This window comes from Pristiophorus japonicus, chromosome 3, assembly GCF_044704955.1.
Source record: "Pristiophorus japonicus isolate sPriJap1 chromosome 3, sPriJap1.hap1, whole genome shotgun sequence".
Lineage (NCBI taxonomy): Eukaryota > Metazoa > Chordata > Chondrichthyes > Pristiophoridae > Pristiophorus > Pristiophorus japonicus.
Window position 1 is genome coordinate 327,571,567 of NC_091979.1, and position 17,440 is coordinate 327,589,006.

Consider the following 17,440-nt stretch of genomic DNA (forward strand, 5'->3'; position numbering starts at 1 on the left):
CAAAACAAAAATGATGCTTTTAAAGTCATTAAACCCGAATTTTCGTGCACCCGAATCTTCTGAATCAGATGCCTCTCGTTGTGCCGACTGAATCCATGTCCCTTTCAATATTCTGCTGACATGCACACTATTAAATGTGCCACTAACTTATAAAATCGAAGAATAAGGGAATGGTTGCAGCCCGTCGAGCCCATGCCAACTCTCAACAAGTCTCACGCCCCTGTCATTTACCCACAGCTGTGCAATTTTTTTCATTCGGATATTTATCCAACTCCGTTTTGAAAGATAAGATTGAGTCTGACTCCACCGCCCTTTGGAGCAGTGTATTCCAGATTCTAACCACTTGCTGAGGAATGGCCACTCCTGTTCCTATGTATAAAGGCAGAGAAATACGGGATCAATGCCTGCCTCACTCACAACCTTGCTAAATATAGCACCGTCATTCTATTCTCGTGACACAAGCTCCAGAAGTGTGGTCCAGCTGTTGAGGTTAAAGCTCTGGTTATGTTCCCAACAATGTTACTGCCACAGCGTTTCCGTAGTGTAGTGGTTATCACGTTTGCCTCACACGCGAAAGGTCCTCGGTTCGAAACCGGGCGGAAACATTATGCAAACGTGTTCAATTAATGATTGTATAAAATTAAATCATTCATATTAGTGGTTCAATATTAACAGAGTACAGTGTCTCACGATGCTGTTCCATTTGCTGATTTCTCTCTGCAGTTCTGTTCACACTCAAATTCTACACAGTGTCTCTCACTCCCTCCCGTTTCCAGCCCTGACGCTGGAGAAACCATATCTCAAAGCTGCACATTCCGTGCATTCAGGTCAGCTGTGAGAGATTATTAAAGGATCCTGCCACGCCACCACGCTTCACAACAGAAAATTAAAGCCACAAACAAACCCATCGAATAATCGCTCTTCCCCAGCTCCAGAGTGAGTGAGGGCGGGACAAGCCCTAACTTCCGCTCCCACACTCTCCAATCAACCGCTGCCGGCGGAAAGCGAAGAATGCAGCATCAAACAGCGGTTTACCGCCCTTCACTGGGCTGCAAAATGCCACCGTTCGAGACAACGCCCCCCGTACCCCGAACAGCAGCCTCATAAGATGCTTCATCTCAGCTTCCTGACTTCGAGCCCCAGCTTGCACGAACACTTCTTCACTGGAAACACCATTAATTATCTGATTGCCACGTTTTGCATCATGAAAGTAATCCTTACCGATAATTATATAATCATAGAGGTTTACAGCATGGAAGGAGTCATTTAAGCCCATCGTATCTGCACCGGCCAACAAATGCCAAGTTTTAGGTGTGTACCCCTGCACCTTATTGCATTTCATGTGCACGTCTAAGAACTTGTTAAATGTGGTGAGGGTTTCTGCCTGCTTCAAAATGTTCATTGCTGGTAACATGTACATGGGAAGTTGGAAACAGTGAGATAGACTATAGTGCAAGGGACTGATTATTGTGAAACAGCAAAGAAAATATACATTCTGGAAGAATACCATCGAAAAGAAGTGTGACCCTAACAGCCAAAAAGAAGATGAAGTGCTGAGTTCTTTTCAGCAAAAAATTATTTTCCCAAACATTTCTCTGACCGAATCTTCACAAAACAAAAATGATGCTTTTAAAGTCATTAAACCCGAATTTTCGTGCACCCGAATCTTCTGAATCAGATGCCTCTCGTTGTGCCTACTGAATCCATGTCCCTTTCCATATTCTGCTGACATGCACACTATTAAATGTGCCACTAACTTATACAATCAAAGAATAAGGGAATGGTTGCAGCCCGTCGAGCCCATGCCAACTCTCAACAAGTCTCACTCCCCTGTCATTTACCCACAGCTGTGCAATTTTTTTCATTCGGATACTTATCCAACTCCGTTTTAAAAGATAAGATTGAGTCTGACTCCACCGCCCTTTAGAGCAGTGTATTCCAGATTCTAACCACTTGCTGAGGAATGGCCACTTCTGTTCCTATGTATAAAGGCAGAGAAACACGGGATCAATTCCTGCCACACTCACAACCTTGCTAAATATAGCACCGTCATTCTGTTCTCGTGACACAAGCTCCAGAAGTGTAGTCCAGCTGTTGAGGTTAAAGCTCTGGTTATGTTCCCAACAATGTTACTGCCACAGCGTTTCCGTAGTGTAGTGGTTATCACGTTCGCCTCACACGCGAAAGGAAACCGGGCGGTAACATTATGCAAACGTGTTCAATTAATGATTAGATAAAATTAAATCATTCATATTAGTGGTTCAATATTAACAGAGTGCAGTGTCTCACGATGCTGTTCCATTTGATGATTTCTCTCTACAGTTCTGTTCACACTCAAATTCTACACAGTATCTCTCACTCCCTCCCGTTTCCAGCCCTGACGCTGGAGAAACCATATCTCAAAGCTGCACATTCCGTGCATTCAGGTCAGCTGTGAGAGATTATTAAAGGATCCTGCCACGCCACCACGCTTCACACCAGAAAATTAAAGCCACAAACAAACCCATCGACTAATCGCTCTTCCCCAGCTCCAGAGTGAGTGAGGGCGGGACAAGCCCTAACTTCCGCTCCCACACTCTCCAATCAGCCGCTGCCGGCGGAAAGCGGAGAATGCAGCATCAAACAGCGGTTTACCGCCCTTCACTGGGCTGCAAAATGCCACCGTTCGAGACAACGCTACCCGTACACCGAACAGCAGCCTCATAAGATGCTTCATCTCAGCTACCTGAGTTCGAGCCCCAGCTTGCACGAACACTTCTTCACTGGAAACACCATTAATTATCCGATTGCCACGTTTTGCATCATGAAAGTAATCCTAACCGATAATTATATAATCATAGAGGTTTACAGCATGGAAGGAGTCATTTAAGCCCATCGTATCTGCACCGGCCAACAAATGTCCAGTTTTAGGTGTGTCCCCCTGCACCTTATTGCATTTCATGTGCACATCTCAGAACTTGTTAAATGTGGTGAGGGTTTCTGCCTGCACCACACTTTCAGGCAGTGAGTTTGAGACCCCCACAAACATCTGCATGCAGAATGTTCACTTCAAATCCCCTTTAACCCTTACACTAATTACTTTTAAATTATGCAGCCTGGTTGTTGACCACTCCACTCTGTGAAATAGACCCTTTTAATCAACAATATCTAGGCCCCTCCTTTTTATTTGCACCTTAATGCTGTCGCCCATCAGCCTCCTCTGTTCCAAGGAAAACAAACCCATCCTATCCAATCTGTCCTCATAGCAAAGTTGCTCCTCTCCCGGCAACATCTACGTAAATCTCCTCTGTACCCTCTCCAGCGTATTCACGTCCTTCCTTCAATGCGGTGACTAGAACTGCACGCAGTACTCCAGCTGTGGCCTAACCAGAATTTTATACAGTTCTAGCAAAACCCACTTGCTGTTCTGTTCCTTGCTTCTTCCAATAAATGCAACCATTCCATATGACTTCTTAACCAACTTTTCCAACTGACCAGCTACCTTCAGGGATCTGTGCACAAGCAATCCCAGTTACCTTTGTTCCTCTACACTTCTCAATGTCATACCAGTTGATGTGTATTCCCTTTCCTTGTTAGCCCTCCACAAATGCGCGATCTCTCACATCTCTGGATTAAATTCCATTTGCCACTGCTCTACCCCCTTATCAGTTGATTGATATCTTCCTGGAGTCTCCAGCTTTCTTCTTCATTATCAACCCACTGCCTATTTTAATAACACCTGAAAACTTCGTCATCATAACACCTATATTCAAGTTTAGATCATTGATAAATACCATAAAAAGCAATGGATCTGGCACTGAAAACTGCGGAACCCCACTGGAAACATACTTCCAGTCACAAAAACACCCATCAAACATTACCCTTTGCTTCCTGCCTCTGAGCCAAATTTGGATCCAATGTGCCACTTCGCCCTGAATCACATGGGCTTTTACTTAGATAATGCATAATCATTAAATGTTATCCTGCCTTCATGAGAAAACATCATTAATTGACTGATGATCTTCATTTGCACAACTAAAGAAATGTTAACTGAAAGAGAGTCCTTAATTGAATAACTTATCTGTGCTCTGCACTTTACCTCTGAATCCATAAACCATTTTGGACACTGTGCTTTAGAAGTCTGCTTCAAAATGTTCATTGCTGGTAACATGTACATGAGACGTTGGAAACAGTGAGATAGACTGTAGTGCAAGGGACTGGTTATTGTGAAACAGCAAAGAAAATATACATTCTGGAAGAATACCATCGAAAAGAAGTGTGACCCTAACAGCCAAAAAGAAGATGAAGTGCTGAGCCCTTTTCAGCAAAAAATTATTTTCCCAATCTTTTCCCTGACCGAATCTTCACAAAACAAAAATGATGCTTTTAAAGTCATTAAACCCGAATTTTCGTGCACCCGAATCTTCTGAATCAGATGCCTCTCGTTGTGCCGACTGAATCCATGTCCCTTTCAATATTCTGCTGACATGCACACTATTAAATGTGCCACTAACTTATAGAATCAAAGAATAAGGGAATGGTTGCAGCCCGTCGAGCCCATGCCAACTCTCAACAAGTCTCACTCCCCTGTCATTTACCCACAGCTGTGCAATTTTTTTCATTCGGATACTTATCCAACTCCGTTTTGAAAGATAAGATTGAGTCTGACTCCACCGCCCTTCAGAGCAATGTATTCCAGATTCTAACTACTTGCTGAGGAATGGCCACTCCTGTTCCTATGCATAAAGGCAGAGAAACACGGGATCAATTCCTGCCTCACTCACAACCTTGCTAAATATAGCACCGTCATTCTATTCTCGTGACACAAGCTCCAAAAGTGTAGTCCAGCTGTTGAGGTTAAAGCTCTGGTTATGTTCCCAACAATGTTACTGCCACAGCGTTTCCGTAGTGTAGTGGTTATCACGTTCGCCTCATACGCGAAAGGTCCCCGGTTCGAAACCGGGCGGAAACATTATGCAAACGTATTCAATTAATGATTAGATAAAATTAAATCATTCATATTAGTGGTTCAATATTAACAGAGTGCAGTGTCTCACGATGTTGGTCCATTTGCTGATTTCTCTCTGCAGTTCTGTTCACACTCAAATTCTACACAGTGTCTCTCACTCCCTCCCGTTTCCAGCCCTGACGCTGGAGAAACCATATCTCAAAGCTGCACATTCCGTGCATTCAGGTCAGCTGTGAGAGATTATTAAAGGATCCTGCCACGCCACCACGCTTCACAACAGAAAATTAAAGCCACAAACAAACCCATCGACTAATCGCTCTTCCCCAGCTCCAGAGTGAGTGAGGGCGGGACAAGTCCTAACTTCCGCTCCCACACTCTCCAATCAGCCGCTGCCGGCGGAAAGCGGAGAATGCAGCATCAAACAGCGGTTTACCGCCCTTCACTGGGCTGCAAAATGCCACCGTTCGAGACAACGCTCCCCGTACACCAAACAGCAGCCTCATAAGATGCTTCATCTCAGCTTCCTGAGTTCGAGCCCCAGCTTGCATGAATACTTCTTCACTGGAAACACCATTAATTATCTGATTGCCACGTTTTGCATCATGAAAGTAATCCAAACCGATAATTATATAATCATAGAGGTTTACAGCATGGAAGGAGTCATTTAAGCCCATCGTATCTGCACCGGCCAACAAATGTCCAGTTTTAGGTGTGTCCCCCTGCACCTTATTGCATTTCATGTGCACATCTAAGAACTTGTTAAATGTGGTGAGGGTTTCTGCCTGCACCACACTTTCAGGCAGTGAGTTTGAGACCCCCACAAACATCTGCATGCAGCATGTTCACTTCAAATCCCCTTTAACCCTTACACTAATTACTTTTAAATTATGCAGCCTGGTTGTTGACCACTCCATTATGTGAAATAGATCCTTTTAATCAACAATATCTAGGCCCCACCTATTTTTATGCACCTCAATTCTGTCGCCCATCAGCCTCCTCTGTTCCAAGGAAAACAAACCCATCCAATCCAATCTGTCCTCATAGCAAAGTTGCTCCACTCCCGGCAACATCTACGTAAATCTCCTCTGTACCCTCTCCAGCGTATTCACGTCCTTCCTTCAATGCGGTGACTAGAACTGCACGCAGTACTCCAGCTGTGGCCGAACCAGAATTTTATACAGTTCTAGCAAAACCCACTTGCTGTTCTGTTCCTTGCTTCTGCCAATAAATGCAACCATTCCATATGACTTCTTAACCAACTTTTCCAACTGACCAGCTACCTTCAGGGATCTGTGGACAAGCAATCCCAATTACCTTTGTTCCTCTACACTTCTCAATGTCATACCAGTTGATGTGTATTCCCTTTCCTTGTTAGCCCTCCACAAATGCGCGATCTCTCACATCACTGGATTAAATTCCATTTGCCACTGCTCTACCCCCTTATCAGTTGAAAGATATCTTGCTGGAGTCTCCAGCTTTCTTTTCATTATCAATCACACTGCCTATTTTAATAACACCTGAAAACTTCGTAATCATAACACCTATATTCAAGTTTAGTTCATTGATAAATACCATAAAAAGCAATGGATCTGGCACTGAAAACTGTGGAACCCCACTGGAAACATCCTTCCAGTCACAAAAACACCCATCAAACATTACCCTTTGCTTCCTTGTCTGAGCCAAATTTGGATCCAATTTGCCACTCCGCCCTGAATCACATGGGCTTTTACTTATAAAATGCATAATCATTAAATGTTATCCTGCCTTCATAGGAAAACATCATTAATTGACTGATGATCTTCATTTGCACAACTAAAGAAATGTTAACTGAAGGAGAGTCCTTAATTGAATAACTTAGCTGTGCTCTGCACTTTACCTCTGAATCCATAAACCATTTTGGACACTGTGCTTTAGAAGTCTGCTTCAAAATGTTCATTGCTGGTAACATGTACATGAGACGTTCGAAACAGTGAGATAGACTGTAGTGCAAGGGACTGCTTATTGTGAAACAGCAAAGAAAATATGCATTCTGGAATAATAACATCGAAAAGAAGTGTGGCCCTAACAGCCAAAAAGAAGATGAAGTGCTGAGCCCTTCTCAGCAAAAAATTATTTTCCCAAACATTTCTCTGACCGAATCTTCACAAAACAAAAATGATGCTTTTAAAGTCATTAAACCCGAATTTTCGTGCACCCGAATCTTCTGAATCAGATGCCTCTCGTTGTGCCGACTGAATCCATGTCCCTTTCAATATTCTGCTGACATGCACACTATTAAATGTGCCACTAACTTATAAAATCGAAGAATAAGGGAATGGTTGCAGCCCGTCGAGCCCATGCCAACTCTCAACAAGTCTCACTCCCCTGTCATTTACCCACAGCTGTGCAATTTTTTTCATTCGGATATTTATCCAACTCCGTTTTGAAAGATAAGATTGAGTCTGACTCCACCGCCCTTTGGAGCAGTGTATTCCAGATTCTAACCACTTGCTGAGGAATGGCCACTCCTGTTCCTATGTATAAAGGCAGAGAAACACGGGATCAATGCCTGCCACACTCACAACCTTGCGAAATATAGCACCGTCATTCTATTCTCGTGACACAAGCTCGAGAAGTGTAGTCCAGCTGTTGAGGTTAAAGCTCTGGTTATGTTCCCAACAGTGTTACTGCCACAGCGTTTCCGTAGTGTAGTGGTTATCACGTTAGCCTCACACGCGAAAGGTCCCTGGTTCGAAACCGGGCAGAAACATTATGCAAACGTGTTCAATTAATGATTGTATAAAATTAAATCATTCATATTAGTGGTTCAATATTAACAGAGTACAGTGTCTCACGATGCTGTTCCATTTGCTGATTTCTCTCTGCAGTTCTGTTCACACTCAAATTCTACACAGTGTCTCTCACTCCCTCCCGTTTCCAGCCCTGACGCTGGAGAAACCATATCTCAAAGCTGCACATTCCGTGCATTCAGGTCAGCTGTGAGAGATTATTAAAGGATCCTGCCACGCCACCACGCTTCACAACAGAAAATTAAAGCCACAAACAAACCCATCGAATAATCGCTCTTCCCCAGCTCCAGAGTGAGTGAGGGCGGGACAAGCCCTAACTTCCGCTCCCACACTCTACAATCAGCCGCTGCCGGCGGAAAGCGGAGAATGCAGCATCAAACAGCGGTTTACCGCCCTTCACTGGGCTGCAAAATGCCACCGTTCGAGACAACGCTCCCTGTACACCTAACAGCAGCCTCATAAGATGCTTCATCTCAGCTTCCTGACTTCGAGCCCCAGCTTGCACGAACACTTCTTCACTGGAAACACCATTAATTATCTGATTGCCACGTTTTGCATCATGAAAGTAATCCTTACCGATAATTATATAATCATAGAGGTTTACAGCATGGAAGGAGTCATTTAAGCCCATCGTATCTGCACCGGCCAACAAATGCCCACTTTTAGGTGTGTCCCCCTGCACCTTATTGCATTTCATGTGCACATCTCAGAACTTGTTAAATGTGGTGAGGGTTTCTGCCTGCACCACACTTTCAGGCAGTGAGTTTGAGACCCCCACAAACATCTGCATGCAGAATGTTCACTTCAAATCCACTTTAACCCTTACACTAATTACTTTTAAATTATGCAGCCTGGTTGTTGACCACTCCACTATGTGAAATAGACCCTTTTACTCAACAATATCTAGGCCCCTCCTATTTTTATACACCTCAATGCTGTCGCCCATCAGGCTCCTCTGTTCCAAGGAAAACAAACCCATCCTATCCAATCTGTCCTCATAGCAAAGTTGCTCCACTCCCGGCAACATCTACGTAAATCTCCTCTGTACCCTCTCCAGCGTATTCACGTCCTTCCTTCAATGCGGTGACTAGAACTGCACGCAGTACTCCAGCTGTGGCCTAACCAGAATTTTATACAGTTCTAGCATAACCCACTTGCTGTTCTGTTCCTTGCTTCTGCCAATAAATGCAACCATTCCATATGACCTTCTTAACCAACTTTTCCAACTTTCCAGCTACCTTCAGGGATCTGTGGACAAGCAATCCCAGTTACCTTTGTTCCTCTACACTTCTCAATGTCATACCAGTTGATGTGTATTCCCTTTCCTTGCTAGCCCTCCACAAATGCGCGATCTCTCACATCTCTGGATTAAATTCCATTTGCCACTGCTCTACCCCCTTATCAGTTGATTGATATCTTCCTGGAGTCTCCAGCTTTCTTCTTCATTGTCAACCCACTGCCTATTTTAATAACACCTGAAAACTTCGTCATCATAACACCTATATTCAAGTTTAGATCATTGATAAATACCATAAAAAGCAATGGATCTGGCACTGAAAACTGCGGAACCCCACTGGAAACATACTTCCAGTCACAAAAACACCCATCAAACATTACCCTTTGCTTCCTGCCTCTGAGCCAAATTTGGATCCAATATGCCACTTCGCCCTGAATCACATGGGCTTTTACTTAGAAAATGCATAATCATTAAATGTTATCCTGCCTTCATGGGAAAACATCATTAATTGACTGATGATCTTCATTTGCACAACTAAAGAAATGTTAACTGAAGGAGAGTCCTTAATTGAATAACTTAGCTGTGCTCTGCACTTTACCTCTGAATCCATAAACCATTTTGGACACTGTGCTTTAGAAGTCTGCTTCAAAATGTTCATTGCTGGTAACATGTACATGAGACGTTGGAAACAGTGAGATAGTCTGTAGTGCAAGGGACTGGTTATTGTGAAACAGCAAAGAAAATATACATTCTGGAAGAATACCATCGAAAAGAAGTGTGACCCGAACAGCCAAAAAGAAGATGAAGTGCTGAGCCCTTTTCAGCAAAAAATTATTTTCCCAAACATTTCTCTGACCGAATCTTCACAAAACAAAAATGATGCTTTTAAAGTCATTAAACCCGAATTTTCGTGCACCCGAATCTTCTGAATCAGATGCCTCTCGTTGTGCCTACTGAATCCATGTCCCTTTCAATATTCTGCTGACATGCACACTATTAAATGTGCCACTAACTTATACAATCAAAGAATAAGGGAATGGTTGCAGCCCGTCGAGCCCATGCCAACTCTCAACAAGGCTCACTCCCCTGTCATTTACCCACAGCTGTGCAATTTTTTTCATTCGGATACTTATCCAACTCCGTTTTAAAAGATAAGATTGAGTCTGACTCCACCGCCCTTTAGAGCAGTGTATTCCAGATTCTAACCACTTGCTGAGGAATGGCCACTTCTGTTCCTATGTATAAAGACAGAGAAACACGGGATCAATTCCTGCCACACTCACAACTTTGCTAAATATAGCAGCGTCATTCTGTTCTCGTGACACAAGCTCCAGAAGTGCAGTCCAGCTGTTGAGGTTAAAGCTCTGGTTATGTTCCCAACAATGTTACTGCCACAGCGTTTCCGTAGTGTAGTGGTTATCACGTTCGCCTCACACGCGAAAGGTCACCGGTTCGAAACCGGGCGGTAACATTATGCAAACGTGTTCAATTAATGATTAGATAAAATTAAATCATTCATATTCGTGGTTCAATATTAACAGAGTGCAGTGTCTCACGATGCTGTTCCATTTGCTGACTTCTCTCTACAGTTCTGTCCACACTAAAATTCAACACAGTGTCTCTCACTCCCTCCCGTTTCCAGCCCTGACGCTGGAGAAACCATATCTCAAAGCTGCACATTCCGTGCATTCAGGTCAGCTGTGAGAGATTATTAAAGGATCCTGCCACGCCACCACGCTTCACAACAGAAAATTGAAGCCACAAACAAACCCATCGACGAATCGCTCTTCCCCAGCTCCAGAGTGAGTGAGGGCTGGACAAGCCCTAACTTCCGCTCCCACACTCTCCAATCAGCCGCTGCCGGCGGAAAGCGGAGAATGCAGCATCAAACAGCGGTTTACCGCCCTTCACTGGGCTGCAACATGCCACCGTTCGATAGAACGCTCCCCGTACACCGAACAGCAGCCTCATAAGATGCTTCATCTCAGCTTCCTGAGTTCGAGCCCCAGCTTGCACGAACACTTCTTCACTGGAAACACCATTAATTATCTGATTGCCACGTTTTGCATTTTGAAAGTAATCCTAACCGATAATTATATAATCATAGAGGTTTACAGCATGGAAGGAGTCATTTAAGCCCATCGTATCTGCACCGGCCAACAAATGCCAAGTTTTAGGTGTGTACCCCTGCACCTTATTGCATTTCATGTGCACGTCTAAGAACTTGTTAAATGTGGTGAGGGTTTCTGCCTGCTTCAAAATGTTCATTGCTGGTAACATGTACATGGGAAGTTGGAAACAATGAGATAGACTCTAGTGCAAGGGACTGATTATTGTGAAACAGCAAAGAAAATATACATTCTGGAAGAATACCATCGAAAAGAAGTGTGACCCTAACAGCCAAAAAGAAGATGAAGTGCTGAGTCCTTTTCAGCAAAAAATTCTTTTCCCAAACATTTCTCTGACCGAATCTTCACAAAACAAAAATGATGCTTTTAAAGTCATTAAACCCGAATTTTCGTGCACCCGAATCTTCTGAATCAGATGCCTCTCGTTGTGCCTACTGAATCCATGTCCCTTTCAATATTCTGCTGACATGCACACTATTAAATGTGCCACTAACTTATGCAATCAAAGAATAAGGGAATGGTTGCAGCCCGTCGAGCCCATGCCAACTCTCAACAAGTCTCACTCCCCTGTCATTTACACACAGCTGTGCAATTTTTTGCATTCGGATGCTTATCCAACTCCGTTTTAAAAGATAAGATTGAGTCTGACTCCACCGCCCTTTAGAGCAGTGTATTCCAGATTCTAACCACTTGCTGAGGAATGGCCACTCCTGTTCCTATGTATAAAGGCAGAGAAACACGTGATCAATTCCTGCCACACTCACAACCTTGCTAAATATCGCACCGTTGTTCTCTTCTCGTGACACAAGCTCCAGAAGTGTAGTCCAGCTGTTGAGGTTAAAGCTCTGATTATGTTCCCAACAATATTTCTGCCGCAGCGTTTCCGTAGTGTAGTGGTTATCACGTTCGCCTCACACGCGAAAGGTCCCCGGTTCGAAACCGGGTGGAAACATTATGCAAACGTGTTCAATTAATGATTAGATAAAATTAAATCATTCATATTCGTGGTTCAATATTAACAGAGTGCAGTGTCTCACGATGCTGTTCCATTTGATGATTTCTCTCTACAGTTCTGTTCACACTCAAATTCTACACAGTGTCTCTCACTCCCTCCCGTTTCCAGCCCTGACGCTGGAGAAACCATATCTCAAAGCTGCACACTCCGTGCATTCAGGTCAGCTGTGAGAGATTATTAAAGGATCCTGCCACGCCACCACGCTTCACACCAGAAAATTAAAGCCACAAACAAACCCATCGACTAATCGCTCTTCCCCAGCTCCAGAGTGAGTGAGGGCGGGACAAGCCCTAACTTCCGCTCCCACACTCTCCAATCAGCCGCTGCCGGCGGAAAGCGGAGAATGCAGCATGAAACAGCGGTTTACCGCCCTTCACTGGGCTGCAAAATGCCACCGTTCGAGACAACGCTACCCGTACACCGAACAGCAGCCTCATAAGATGCTTCATCTCAGCTACCTGAGTTCGAGCCCCAGCTTGCACGAACACTTCTTCACTGGAAACACCATTAATTATCTGATTGCCACGTTTTGCATCATGAAAGTAATCCTAACCGATAATTATATAATCATAGAGGTTTACAGCATGGAAGGAGTCATTTAAGCCCATCGTATCTGCACCGGCCAACAAATGCCAAGTTTTAGGTGTGCACCCCTGCACCTTATTGCATTTCATGTGCACGTCTAAGAACTTGTTAAATGTGGTGAGGGTTTCTGCCTGCTTCAAAATGTTCATTGCTGGTAACATGTACATGGGAAGTTGGAAACAGTGAGATAGACTATAGTGCAAGGGACTGATTATTGTGAAACAGCAAAGAAAATATACATTCTGGAAGAATACCATCGAAAAGAAGTGTGACCCTAACAGCCAAAAAGAAGATGAAGTGCTGAGTCCTTTTCAGCAAAAAATTCTTTTCCCAAACATTTCTCTGACCGAATCTTCACAAAACAAAAATGATGCTTTTAAAGTCATTAAACCCGAATTTTCGTGCACCCGAATCTTCTGAATCAGATGCCTCTCGTTGTGCCTACTGAATCCATGTCCCTTTCAATATTCTGCTGACATGCACACTATTAAATGTGCCGCTAACTTATACAATCAAAGAATAAGGGAATGGTTGCAGCCCGTCGAGCCCATGCCAACTCTCAACAAGTCTCACTCCCCTGTCATTTACCCACAGCTGTGCAATTTTTTGCATTCGGATACTTATCCAACTCCGTTTTAAAAGATAAGATTGAGTCTGACTCCACCGCCCTTTAGAGCAGTGTATTCCAGATTCTAACCACTTGCTGAGGAATGGCCACTTCTGTTCCTATGTATAAAGGCAGAGAAACACGGGATCAATTCCTGCCACACTCACAACCTTGCTAAATATAGCACCGTCATTCTGTTCTCGTGACACAAGCTCCAGAAGTGTAGTCCAGCTGTTGAGGTTAAAGCTCTGGTTATGTTCCCAACAATGTTACTGCCACAGCGTTTCCGTAGTGTAGTGGTTATCACGTTCGCCTCACACGCGAAAGGAAACCGGGCGGTAACATTATGCAAACGTGTTCAATTAATGATTAGATAAAATTAAATCATTCATATTAGTGGTTCAATATTAACAGAGTGCAGTGTCTCACGATGCTGTTCCATTTGCTGACTTCTCTCTACAGTTCTGTCCACACTAAAATTTAACACAGTGTCTCTCACTCCCTCCCGTTTCCAGCCCTGACGCTGGAGAAACCATATCTCAAAGCTGCACATTCCGTGCATTCAGGTCAGCTGTGAGAGATTATTAAAGGATCCTGCCACGCCACCACGCTTCACAACAGAAAATTGAAGCCACAAACAAACCCATCGACGAATCGCTCTTCCCCAGCTCCAGAGTGAGTGAGGGCGGGACAAGCCCTAACTTCCGCTCCCACACTCTCCAATCAGCCGCTGCCGGCGGAAAGCGGAGAATGCAGCATCAAACAGCGGTTTACCGCCCTTCACTGGGCTGCAAAATGCCACCGTTCGATAGAACGCTCCCCGTACACCGAACAGTAGCCTCATAAGATGCTTCATCTCAGCTTCCTGAGTTCGAGCCCCAGCTTGCACGAACACTTCTTCACTGGAAACACCATTAATTATCTGATTGCCACGTTTTGCATTATGAAAGTAATCCTAACCGATAATTATATAATCATAGAGGTTTACAGCATGGAAGGAGTCATTTAAGCCCATCGTATCTGCACCGGCCAACAAATGCCAAGTTTTAGGTGTGTACCCCTGCACCTTATTGCATTTCATGTGCACGTCCAAGAACTTGTTAAATGTGGTGAGGGTTTCTGCCTGCTTCAAAATGTTCATTGCTGGTAACATGTACATGGGAAGTTGGAAACAGTGAGATAGACTGTAGTGCAAGGGACTGATTATTGTGAAACAGCAAAGAAAATATACATTCTGGAAGAATACCATCGAAAAGAAGTGTGACCCTAACAGCCAAAAAGAAGATGAAGTGCTGAGTTCTTTTCAGCAAAAAATTCTTTTCCCAAACATTTCTCTGACCGAATCTTCACAAAACAAAAATGATGCTTTTAAAGTCATTAAACCCGAATTTTCGTGCACCCGAATCTTCTGAATCAGATGCCTCTCGTTGTGCCTACTGAATCCATGTCCCTTTCAATATTCTGCTGACATGCACATTATTAAATGTGCCACTAACGCATACAATCAAAGAATAAGGGAATGGTTGCAGCCCGTCGAGCCCATGCCAACTCTCAACAAGTCTCACTCCCCTGTCATTTACCCACAGCTGTGCAATTTTTTGCATTCGGATACTTATCCAACTCCGTTTTAAAAGATAAGATTGAGTCTGACTCCACCGCCCTTTAGAGAAGTGTATTCCAGATTCTAACCACTTGCTGAGGAATGGCCACTCCTGTTCCTATGTATAAAGGCAGAGAAACACGTGATCAATTCCTGCCACACTCACAAACTTGCTAAATATCGCACCGTTATTCTGTTCTCGTGACACAAGCTCCAGAAGTGTAGTCCAGCTGTTGAGGTTAAAGCTCTGGTTATGTTCCCAACAAGGTTACTGCCGCAGCGTTTCCGTAGTGTAGTGGTTATCACGTTCGCCTCACACGCGAAAGGAAACCGGGTGGAAACATTATGCAAACGTGTTCAATTAATGATTAGATAAAATTAAATCATTCATATTAGTGGTTCAATATTAACAGAGTGCAGTGTCTCACGATGCTGTTCCATTTGATGATTTCTCTCTACAGTTCTGTTCACACTCAAATTCTACACAGTATCTCTCACTCCCTCCCGTTTCCAGCCCTGACGCTGGAGAAACCATATCTCAAAGCTGCACATTCCGTGCATTCAGGTCAGCTGTGAGAGATTATTAAAGGATCCTGCCACGCCACCACGCTTCACACCAGAAAATTAAAGCCACAAACAAACCCATCGACTAATCGCTCTTCCCCAGCTCCAGAGTGAGTGAGGGCGGGACAAGCCCTAACTTCCGCTCCCACACTCTCCAATCAGCCGCTGCCGGCGGAAAGCGGAGAATGCAGCATCAAACAGCGGTTTACCGCCCTTCACTGGGCTGCAAAATGCCACCGTTCGAGACAACGCTACCCGTACACCGAACAGCAGCCTCATAAGATGCTTCATCTCAGCTACCTGAGTTCGAGCCCCAGCTTGCACGAACACTTCTTCACTGGAAACACCATTAATTATCTGATTGCCACGTTTTGCATCATGAAAGTAATCCTAACCGATAATTATATAATCATAGAGGTTTACAGCATGGAAGGAGTCATTTAAGCCCATCGTATCTGCACCGGCCAACAACTGTCCAGTTTTAGGTGTGTCCCCCTGCACCTTATTGCATTTCATGTGCACATCTCAGAACTTGTTAAATGTGGTGAGGGTTTCTGCCTGCACCACACTTTCAGGCAGTGAGTTTGAGACCCCCACAAACATCTGCATGCAGAATGTTCACTTCAAATCCCCTTTAACCCTTACACTAATTACTTTTAAATTATGCAGCCTGGTTGTTGACCACTCCACTCTGTGAAATAGACCCTTTTAATCAACAATATCTAGGCCCCTCCTTTTTATTTACACCTTAATGCTGTCGCCCATCAGCCTCCTCTGTTCCAAGGAAAACAAACCCATCCTATCCAATCTGTCCTCATAGCAAATTTGCTCCTCTCCCGGCAACATCTACGTAAATCTCCTCTGTACCCTCTCCAGCGTATTCACGTCCTTCCTTCAATGCGGTGACTAGAACTGCACGCAGTACTCCAGCTGTGGCCTAACCAAAATTTTATACAGTTCTAGCAAAACCCACTTGCTGTTCTGTTCCTTGCTTCTGCCAATAAATGCAACCATTCCATATGACTTCTTAACCAACTTTTCCAACTGACCAGCTACCTTCAGGGATCTGTGCACAAGCAATCCCAGTTACCTTTGTTCCTCTACACTTCTCAATGTCATACCAGTTGATGTGTATTCCCTTTCCTTGTTAGCCCTCCACAAATGCACGATCTCTCACATATCTGGATTAAATTCCATTTGCCACTGCTCTACCCCCTTATCAGTTGATTGATATCTTCCTGGAGTCTCCAGCTTTCTTCTTCATTATCAACCCACTGCCTATTTTAATAACACCTGAAAACTTCGTCATCATAACACCTATATTCAAGTTTAGATCATTGATAAATACCATAAAAAGCAATGGATCTGGCACTGAAAACTGCGGAACCCCACTGGAAACATACTTCCAGTCACAAAAACACCCATCAAACATTACCCTTTGCTTCCTGCCTCTGAGCCAAATTTGGATCCAATGTGCCACTTCGCCCTGAATCACATGGGCTTTTACTTAGATAATGCATAATCATTAAATGTTATCCTGCCTTCATGAGAAAACATCATTAATTGACTGATGATCTTCATTTGCACAACTAAAGAAATGTTAACTGAAAGAGAGTCCTTAATTGAATAACTTATCTGTGCTCTGCACTTTACCTCTGAATCCATAAACCATTTTGGACACTGTGCTTTAGAAATCTGCTTCAAAATGTTCATTGCTGGTAACATGTACATGAGACGTTGGAAACAGTGAGATAGACTGTAGTGCAAGGGACTGGTTATTGTGAAACAGCAAAGAAAATATACATTCTGGAAGAATACCATCGAAAAGAAGTGTGACCCTAACAGCCAAAAAGAAGATGAAGTGCTGAGCCCTTTTCAGCAAAAAATTATTTTCCCAATCCTTTCCCTGACCGAATCTTCACAAAACAAAAATGATGCTTTTAAAGTCATTAAACCCGAATTTTCG

General features: G+C 43.8%; 5 non-coding genes across 5 annotated transcripts; all 5 read left to right on the plus strand.

The window, feature by feature from the left end:
* The first annotated feature begins 532 nt into the window (after positions 1 to 532).
* trnav-cac (transfer RNA valine (anticodon CAC)) lies at positions 533 to 605 on the plus strand. Its single transcript has one exon. It is a non-coding gene; the product is annotated as a tRNA-Val (tRNA).
* A 4,273-nt stretch (positions 606 to 4,878) lies between these two features.
* On the plus strand, positions 4,879 to 4,951 carry trnam-cau (transfer RNA methionine (anticodon CAU)). Its single transcript has one exon. It is a non-coding gene; the product is annotated as a tRNA-Met (tRNA).
* Positions 4,952 to 7,624: 2,673 nt separating this feature from the next.
* On the plus strand, positions 7,625 to 7,697 carry trnav-cac (transfer RNA valine (anticodon CAC)). The gene has a single exon. It is a non-coding gene; the product is annotated as a tRNA-Val (tRNA).
* A 2,675-nt stretch (positions 7,698 to 10,372) lies between these two features.
* trnav-cac (transfer RNA valine (anticodon CAC)) lies at positions 10,373 to 10,445 on the plus strand. The gene has a single exon. It is a non-coding gene; the product is annotated as a tRNA-Val (tRNA).
* Positions 10,446 to 11,982: 1,537 nt separating this feature from the next.
* trnav-cac (transfer RNA valine (anticodon CAC)) lies at positions 11,983 to 12,055 on the plus strand. The gene has a single exon. It is a non-coding gene; the product is annotated as a tRNA-Val (tRNA).
* Positions 12,056 to 17,440: the final 5,385 nt, after the last annotated feature.